The sequence below is a fragment of the Micrasema longulum genome, unplaced genomic scaffold (assembly GCF_059751315.1).
Source record: "Micrasema longulum isolate JH-2025_06_02 unplaced genomic scaffold, ASM5975131v1 h1tg000416l, whole genome shotgun sequence".
NCBI lineage: Eukaryota > Metazoa > Arthropoda > Insecta > Trichoptera > Brachycentridae > Micrasema > Micrasema longulum.
In genome coordinates, this window is record NW_028277616.1 from 706,212 (window position 1) to 715,153 (window position 8,942).

Here is an 8,942-nt window from a genome sequence, read left to right on the forward strand (position 1 = left end):
TAAATGAATTAATTTCAAAAAAACTTAAACTTTACGTTCAATGGAGGTTTGAATATAGATTTAACGTTTGTTTAGCAAGTAGACCTTCACGATTATTCTCGGTTAGCTGAAACTATAAGAATTGAATTAAAGTAAAGAGCTGGTAAAAGAGCCTTTGGCGTCCTTCAATTCTTTCATTATGATCTCACCTCAACTATGAAATAATTTCGTTAACGGCGTTAATTTGTTAAAGTGGATTGGTACTGTTTTAAGAGAAGGGAATATGATAACTATTATGTGCTACGTACAATATTATAGCTATTTTGTGTTACAAATTGCAAAATTCGGTAAGTGTTAACAGCTACACAGGTCAATGCCGAACCGTAATTATTCTTATGTTACAATGTACGAAAATAGGATTGATTTATCTATTTTTAAAACGGTGTTAACTCTAAAAAATCCCTCCGGAGACGGTGCTTTAACGTCGTGTAAATATATGGTTTCCCAAGAGAGCGGTGCTGTCATCTAGCGGCTGGCATGACTGTAGAAGACGTCATTAAAACGTTTTCTGTACAAACCAATGGCGCTGGTTTCCCCACACTTGGAATTTTTCAGGATAGATTTTCCGGCTTTTCGTTGATCTTTTTACTACTAAAACAGTTTGGGATGAAGATGAATTGGTATGGTTCAGCTCGAAGTCTTAAATGCTGGTCGTGTTTATGAGTACATATATTGTTACATGGTTTAATGTTATTTTTGTTCAGTTTCTGGTACATATCATGTTTCATCATATACCTGTTTTAATTTGCTAAAGCTATATTTCTTCTGTACGTGTGATGTCACTGAACTTTTCCCAAACGGCTTAACTGATTTACGTTCGGTGTTCAGCGAAATGTAGATCTGTGCGCTGCGCATGTTCGTAGATATTAAAATCTTCAATCTAATCTCTAAAAAAAAGTTAGTAGCATAAATATTTTTTTATTGACATACCAGAGTTGCATTCGACGAGAATGCACATACAAAAAATGGAAGGATGTTGTTTTTTGTGTTTAAAAAAGATTGTTTTTCAATGTTTAAAAAAAACGTTCGCTTTTTATAGATCCCAATCAGATTCTTTCCAAACATTCTTTATAATTTCTTTCCATTTATTTATTTTCACTGGATTTTTGGTAGTGCTAAAATAATATTAACTGGCTTAAAATATATATTTAAGAAAATCGCATTCATGAATAAAGTGCACCCCTATTGGTGAGAAGAGTGGAGTTTGACATTTGCAAAAAGAATTATATATTTTAAAATTCACTATTTAATTTTTTGGAAGTCAACCATAAACAAGTACCTGGTACCTACTTATCAAAGAAAACTCTTTTTCCAAGGTAATAGCAGGCAAGCCAACGTTCGGGCAGAACAACGTCTGTCGTAATAATCCAATAAACTTGTTTTATTTTGGACACATTACCAATTCAAATATTAAATTTAAGTAGGTACTTGTTTATGGTTGAATTCCAAAACGTAAAATAATTATTTTTTCAAATATGGCATTCTTTTTGCAAACGTCAAACTCCGGTCTTTTCACCAACAGAGGGGTGTACTTATGTAGAAATACGATTTTTTTATGTATTTAATTTAATATTATTTTAGTATTACCAAAAATCCAGTAAAAATAAACAAATATATAGAAATAACAAGGAATTTAAGGAAAAAATCTGATTCAGATCCATAAAAAACACATTCTGTTGGTAAACATTCAAAAACAAACTTTTTTTATGCACAAAAAAAAATCTTTACATTTTTTTGTCAATGCATTCTCCTCGAATGCAACCCTGGTAGATCGATCAATAAAATATTTATGCTCTTCACTTCTTTTTTACACATTAGATTGAAGATTTTAATATCTACGAACACGCACAGCGCAAAGATCTACATTTCTCCGAAAACCGCAGGTAAATCGATTAAGCCGTTTAGAAGCAGTTCAGTGACATCACACGTACAGAGGTATTACATATTTAAAGATAAACAATTGAAGATGACTTTGTTAACTTATCATTGTAATTGGAGCCCTGGGGCGCAATCTTGACTTCAATTTGAAGAGTATCTTGTCTTTAAGTGAGTATGTATGGTATATAATAAACCGATGATTATTGAGAGACGAACCAGATTTGCGCCCTACGCACCAATTATTTGTAAAGGGAATGATGATGATTAATAAGTATTCATGTGAGTAAAGCCTTCAAAAAGTTTTTCTTTATTTGTAAAAATCAATTATGTCTTTTATTTAACAAGTTCAAATACATTATTTATAGTTTTAGCCAAAGAGGTCTTTACGTGACAAATTGATAGCTTTGACACCATTCGTGAAACATTGCAAAACAGCTGTCACTAATTGAGGCACCACTGTTGAATAATATATTAATTAATATTGTTAGAGAGACGGAGAATACTTTTAAGAATGGAGTAGTTTTATTTAAATTTTATTGGATTTATTTCGTGTATTTTTTAAATGAATATTTGCGTTTTAATGATTTACCCAAATATTTCATTTTTGAGGGCCATTTTCAACGAGTTGAATATTACTCGATATTAGAAAATGGGAATCAACTTGGGGTAGAGTAGGATTTGATTCACAGACCTTTGAGCCGTGAGTCCGAGACACTAGACTTGGACAGGCGTCGTGGCGCAGTTGGTTAGACGGCCGACTGTGAAACTGGCGTCGCGGGTTCGATTCCCGCCAGTTGCAAGAAAAAAATTCATGAAAGATTTTTTTCTCAATTGGTCTGGGTGTTGTGGTGAATTTTTCATTACCTCCTTTCATATCCCCTCTTTCCCACCTGCTGACAAGCCTCTAAAATAGAGGCTTAGCGGGTTATTCATTAACAAAAAAAAAAGAACCACAATCCGATTTTGTTTTTTTTTTTTATTTATTTTACTTTGAATGTGTAATGTTCTTACATTAAAAAATAGATATATTTCAACAATAAAATTTGTTTTTTTTATTTTAAAGCCAATCTAAAAAAAATCTACTGTTAATTAAATAATACATAATATAATATGATATAATAATCATTATACTCGCGAGATCTCATGCAGTGTTTAATCTCTCCTGAGTCTGTACAAATGCAAGTCAGAATTCACCCATTAATACAAAAATTAGCTTACTGAATACAGTTTCTGCGGATAATATGGATATGGGTCCTGGGAACTGCCTTAAGATGGTTACCCCACCAAAACAGTAATATTTTTTTACTCTGTATTATTTGAAATGTGTTTATATCCATACAGTGTTAAATATAATATTATATATTTTTTTTTTTTAATTGTTTACACCTACTTTCAAAAAAAGTATTTTATTATAAAATTAAATTTGGTACATATTGAATAAATAATTTGCAATGAGTTCCATATAATACGATATGTAGTTATGAAACGCAGTACATATGATATGTTAGTCTAGGCATTGACAAAGCTTATGACCTGTGCATTGATTTCTAATAATAATATTTAGAAAATATTCAAAACAAATTTATAAAGTCCCATAAATATAAAATCGGTATTTCTTATGTATCACTATATACATTTCTCTACAATACCGCAGAGTGTGTGCGGACCAACTACTGCTTTACAAAATTATGACAGGACTGTACAGAGCTGCTTGGTTTAATAACAATACATGTGCCAGCCAGGATTTGTAGACGGTACCACCTGTTTCATGTACCAATAAGTAAAACATCGTATGTTAAAAATCCTTTTTTTCGTAGGGCTTTTTCAATCTACAATACAAAATTTAAAAATATAGATTACACAAACATCACTCTGTCAGATTTAAAATTAACACTAAAAATGTATTATGTAACTTAGTAGACATTATAATAATAAATATGTACATCTCCCCTCCCCTCCTTATCCTCTCTTCAAGCATTTTTGTCCTTATCCCGCCCAATTTACAGTAACTTAATGTTCTTAAAATAAATATTAAAAAATCTTTGATTATTGAGTACATAAAAATAACATTTTTATACGTTTAAATTGTATGTATTTATTTGATATGTAATATATTTTCTTTACTAACTTTTTATACTATGTGGAAATCTGTTATTAGTTCTGAGTTTATACACTTTATCTGTTTGTTTGCTAAAAAAATGTATGTAGAACTGTTGATTTCCCAAATAAAATAAAATAAAATAAAATAAAATATATGGTGAAAATGCATTTTAGAAAAATTATAGTAAAAACATAATTAACGCATACAATACTATTGACCCAAGATTGAGAAAAAAAAATAAACCTAAAAATTATATAAGACATTCAAAAGAAGATCAAAACAATGAAAAAAACAATTTAAAAATCAAATTAGATAGTATTAATATAACAAGAAAATCATAAAGCACTGTTACATAAAAAACGCATACAATACTTATAATATGCATTTATTATGTCGATCTAAGCTTGCCGCGTGGGGCATTTGTTTATATTTGGAAATATTTAATGTTGACCCTGTTAGAAATTCAACTCGGGACCTCAAGCATTGTTATTTGAACGTTGTTATGCAGACAGCAGCCAGCCATAGAAAAGTGAAACTGAGATAATAGGACTTTTGTGAAAAGGTGAATAATCGAATCTACACAACAGTAGGAATGTTTTTTACTTTGAAAAATTATAAATAATGGATGCATTCGTTTTTTTATAAAACAAAAAAGAATTTAATTATGTAAATGACAAGATTAAATTATTTTAAAAGTCCGGTTGCCCATACAACCTATGATGTGCATTTTGTGGAAAACCATCAGCTCTTGTAAAACTCTTTTGTTTTATTTGATTTAAATTATTTATTGTCAATTCTTGATAGAATCCCAAAATAATAATGTAATATTTTATATTTACATTTAAGTTGTTAATTTAAAAAAATCGTTACTTTATAATATTCACCAGTCTGAAGATGCCCATTAGAAGGGGAAAGCGCTAATTGGTCAAACAAATAAGTGGAAGTGTACCATGTATTTTTTAATTAATAACTTATATGTAAATATAAGTTATTACATTATTTTTATGTGTGTTATGTCATTATGTATTGATCATATTATTTTATGTTCATAGAGTCCTATTGAACGCCAAAAAATGACTATATTTATTTTAAAAATTACTACTTGAGGAGGTACATGGAAGGTGAAATTTAGTTTTAAGTTCTTCTTTTTCCTCGGATATTTCTTTCTTACTATATGCAAATGTTTAATATTAATTTTTATTATAAATTATTTTTAATTCTTTGTATTATATACTTGCTTGCTTTCTTATTTCAGTGTTATGTACATATTATAACTTGTTACTATATTATTATTACAACCATTCCTTTATGTAAATATTATTCTGTCCCAAAATGAGTTTGTTGTAACATCTGGGAGAACAAAAAAAAATGTATTAGGGTACTTAATTATAAAGAATAACTTTATTATTGTTTTATGATAAATTAAAAAATTATTGATTATGAGTTAAAAGAAATTTGGTGGTTTTTTAAAGTCTGACTGACTACACAATCTAAAATATGCATTTTGCAAAAAACGTCCCGATCAAATATTGAATGAAACCTCTTACAAACTGTGAATGTATCAGGTGACATTAATTTTTATGACGTTTTGGCATCATGAAATTTTCAGAAGGTGATAATTACACTTATTTTATAAAAGCGGCCTAGCTGTTTTAAACAGAACATAGAATTGACCTTTCTAAATTCGATAACACCAAAATATATTTTTTTTAAATTGTAGACGGGCTGTTTTCTGCATAACTACGTTCATTTATGAGGCGGACTTATTTCCATTCAATTTTCATTTTCAAGATTTTTAATAAACGCTCTTAACGGTTTCGGGTTCTATTTCACACACATAACTGTATTTTTCATTAATTTGAACACGAAGTTAACTCACTCAATAAAATGAATATGTGGACATACGTAATCTTGATCATTGGCTCTGTTTTTTTAATGTTTACAAAAAAATTACAATCCGAAATTTAATAATCAGAAATAACATTTTTTTTAGTTTTAACTATAAAAATTAGTCAAATAAAGTTGGTGATATTAATGAATTAATTATTATTCGAATATATTTTTTTAAATTTACATTTTCAGGCGTTTTTTGCAATTGTAATATTTTGATAGAACCTTTTTTTTGTATAAGTGGTATAAGGGAGAAATAATTGAGATAATTGATTGGTCGTGTCGTTTATCAACGAGAGTTTTTGTTTACCGATAAGAATTTTTCCGATGGACTGATATATTTTATCGAGATCGAAAGTAGCTTGGTCTTCCAACTATCGTTATAAAAGAAATACGATGATTCGTTAGACGTGGGATCGTTATCCTGTTCACAAATCCAAAATCAAATCAAACTAACTATAGACGAAGCAAGTCAATTATAGAAATTTGAATAATATATTTCAAATTGATTATTTATGAAATCCTACCCAAATGTCCACTTTCATTTTTTAATAATGTTGCTTAGTGCTAATTTTTTTTTTCGAGATGTAAAGTAAATAGCTTATTTTACTTCCTATCTTTCCGGCTATCCCTATGCAAAAAATATGTCAATCAGTCGCACCGTTGAGACGTGAAGGACACACAAACAAACACACTTTCGCATTTATAATAATAGTATAGATTATCATAAAAGTGGCCATGAATTATGTTTACTTTTTTTAGATCTGTTTAGATTTTTAGGAAAAATATTACTGTTTTTTATTGATTTACTTTTAAATAACTGTTTTTTTATTTTATTAACATACTGGCCATCCTTTAATTTAATGTATCCGAGCTGATTCTCAAAATATATTTTAAAATGTAATATTTTTATAAATATAAAAAGCTGACTGAAAATATAATATAAGGAAAAAAAATGCCCAATCATAATTAATTTTAAAAATAATAATAACCAAAAAAACAATGTTGTAACTAAACATAGAACGCAAAATTTGATTAGTTTAATTTTTTTTATAACAATAATAATATAATTTTATTTACCTACTTAATTTACTTCAATAAGAATAAGGTTTTGAAAAAAAAAAATGTTTTTTTTTTTTTATAATACCCTACAAAACCGTAAAGAATCTATCAATATAAAAAAACATGTAAACAAAAATTATTTAAAACAATAAAATAATTCATATATTACAACAGAGATAAAGAATATTTTATAGAGGGGAATATAGAAATTTAGGCTCTCATAGGGCTTAATATTTTTGTATAATTAACGCTATTTTATTTTCTAATTATTATAATTTGATGTTAATATACAATTCTGTTAAGTGGATTATTTTTATTGTACATTATTAAATGTATTTAACGTTTTTTTTATTATAGGTATTCCCAATATATCACATAATTATATGGAAACTTGGATACATAATTATTTTTATCCTAGAAAGGCCATAATAAATTCGTGAATATGCGAATCGTTAAAAAAATAACTCAATTATGTTTTTTTGGGTAAATATACATTTATTTTCTTTTATCTCTTTCTTGGTTTTCTTTTGTAAAATAGTTTAAAAAGTTATTTTGCATGCTCGTGTGACAGTCTGGCGAGTCGATAATTTATATTTTTTACGGTTGTATAATTAGTTTTTACGGCAGTTTTTTTCAATGACTAAAACACAATATTTTCTATATAATATAGGAACATTGTTAAAAAATCACAAAGACAAAGTCCATAAATATAATAAATCTGGGATATACCAATTAAAGTGTACTGATTGCGATTCAATCTACATTGGAAAAACAAAAAGAAACTTTAATATTAGAGTAAAAGAACACTTAAGATGCTTAAATAAATAAAAAAATTGAATTCGCAAATCATCTGATAGAAAATAATCGTAACTTCAATAAAGAAACTTGATAAAAAGTACTTCATGTTAAAAATAAAATATTAGACAACTTAGGAATCTTAGAAATTAAAAAGCGATTCATAATAAGAAAAAAATAATTAATAATATTTATTTTAGTTCTCTCCTGTCTAGCTTCGAAAATATTGATTTCAAAATACCACCCTTGTAAGGAAAAAAATACTTGATTTATTGGGCCCACGTGTAGTATTTAGTGAACATGATAAAAATAAAATAGGAATCAATTCATTAGTTACATAAATCTTGACGAAGAAACTTGTTTGCTTTGAAACCGGTGGGTGAAAAAAAAAAATTAGTGGTAAAAAACAAAGTTGTTTTATTTATTTTATTACAATATTTTCTAATTATAAAATTTCTTACCTTGTTATCAAGGCACTTACACTAATCCAAAATCCACAAATCACAAAAAAACACTGGCAAATGTACACGACCACCGAGAGTCCAATGTCCGATCAGCCCCTTGTATTCGACAAGCGATAGTCAAAGCTAACTAGAGGTTAAGATCCAACCGTAACAGACGGCCTAGAGCGTCAGTCACTAAAGGAAACTAAACGAATATTCGCCTTACGGGGACTTATAAAGAAAAGTTCAGGTGGTGGACGTCCCCACTTAAGTGCGGATTATGCGTGGATCATTGATAAAGTTAGTACTCTCCATGAGAAATTCATATTATTATGGACAATTTATTAATTAGTAGAATCAATAATAACACATGGTATAAAGTCAAGGAGACATTCAATTAAAACAGATTTTAAAATGATCCAGGGTCTACAGTACTCTGTAGTTGACCAGCCAGTCCACAATTTAAAAAAAATGAGATATTGATGTTATCGGGTGCAGTAAGGTCAATTATACGTCCTGCATAAAACAGCCGGACCACTTTCATACAAAAAAAAAATTCAATAAAAGTCGCCTTCTGAAAATGGTGTCCATCACAAAAATGGCATTTTTCAATTTGCCGAAAACACCTACAGCACTATAAAATCTTAACGAATTTTAAAAATCATTAAAACTTGTCAAATACATAATTTAATTCTTGTTTGTAATGTAAAAATAAACTGATATATTCCTTGTTT

General features: G+C 28.4%; 1 protein-coding gene across 1 annotated transcript in view; it reads right to left on the reverse strand.

Annotated features, from left to right (window-relative positions):
- Pxd (Peroxidase) overlaps positions 1-8,415 on the reverse strand; it is a 197,060-nt gene extending 188,645 nt beyond the window's left edge. Inside the window, exon 1 of the mRNA XM_088226258.1 lies at positions 8,227-8,415. The gene's annotated coding sequence lies outside the window, so the exon portion shown is untranslated. The remainder of the gene's footprint in view (positions 1-8,226) is intronic.
- Between the last annotated feature and the right edge of the window lie 527 nt (positions 8,416-8,942).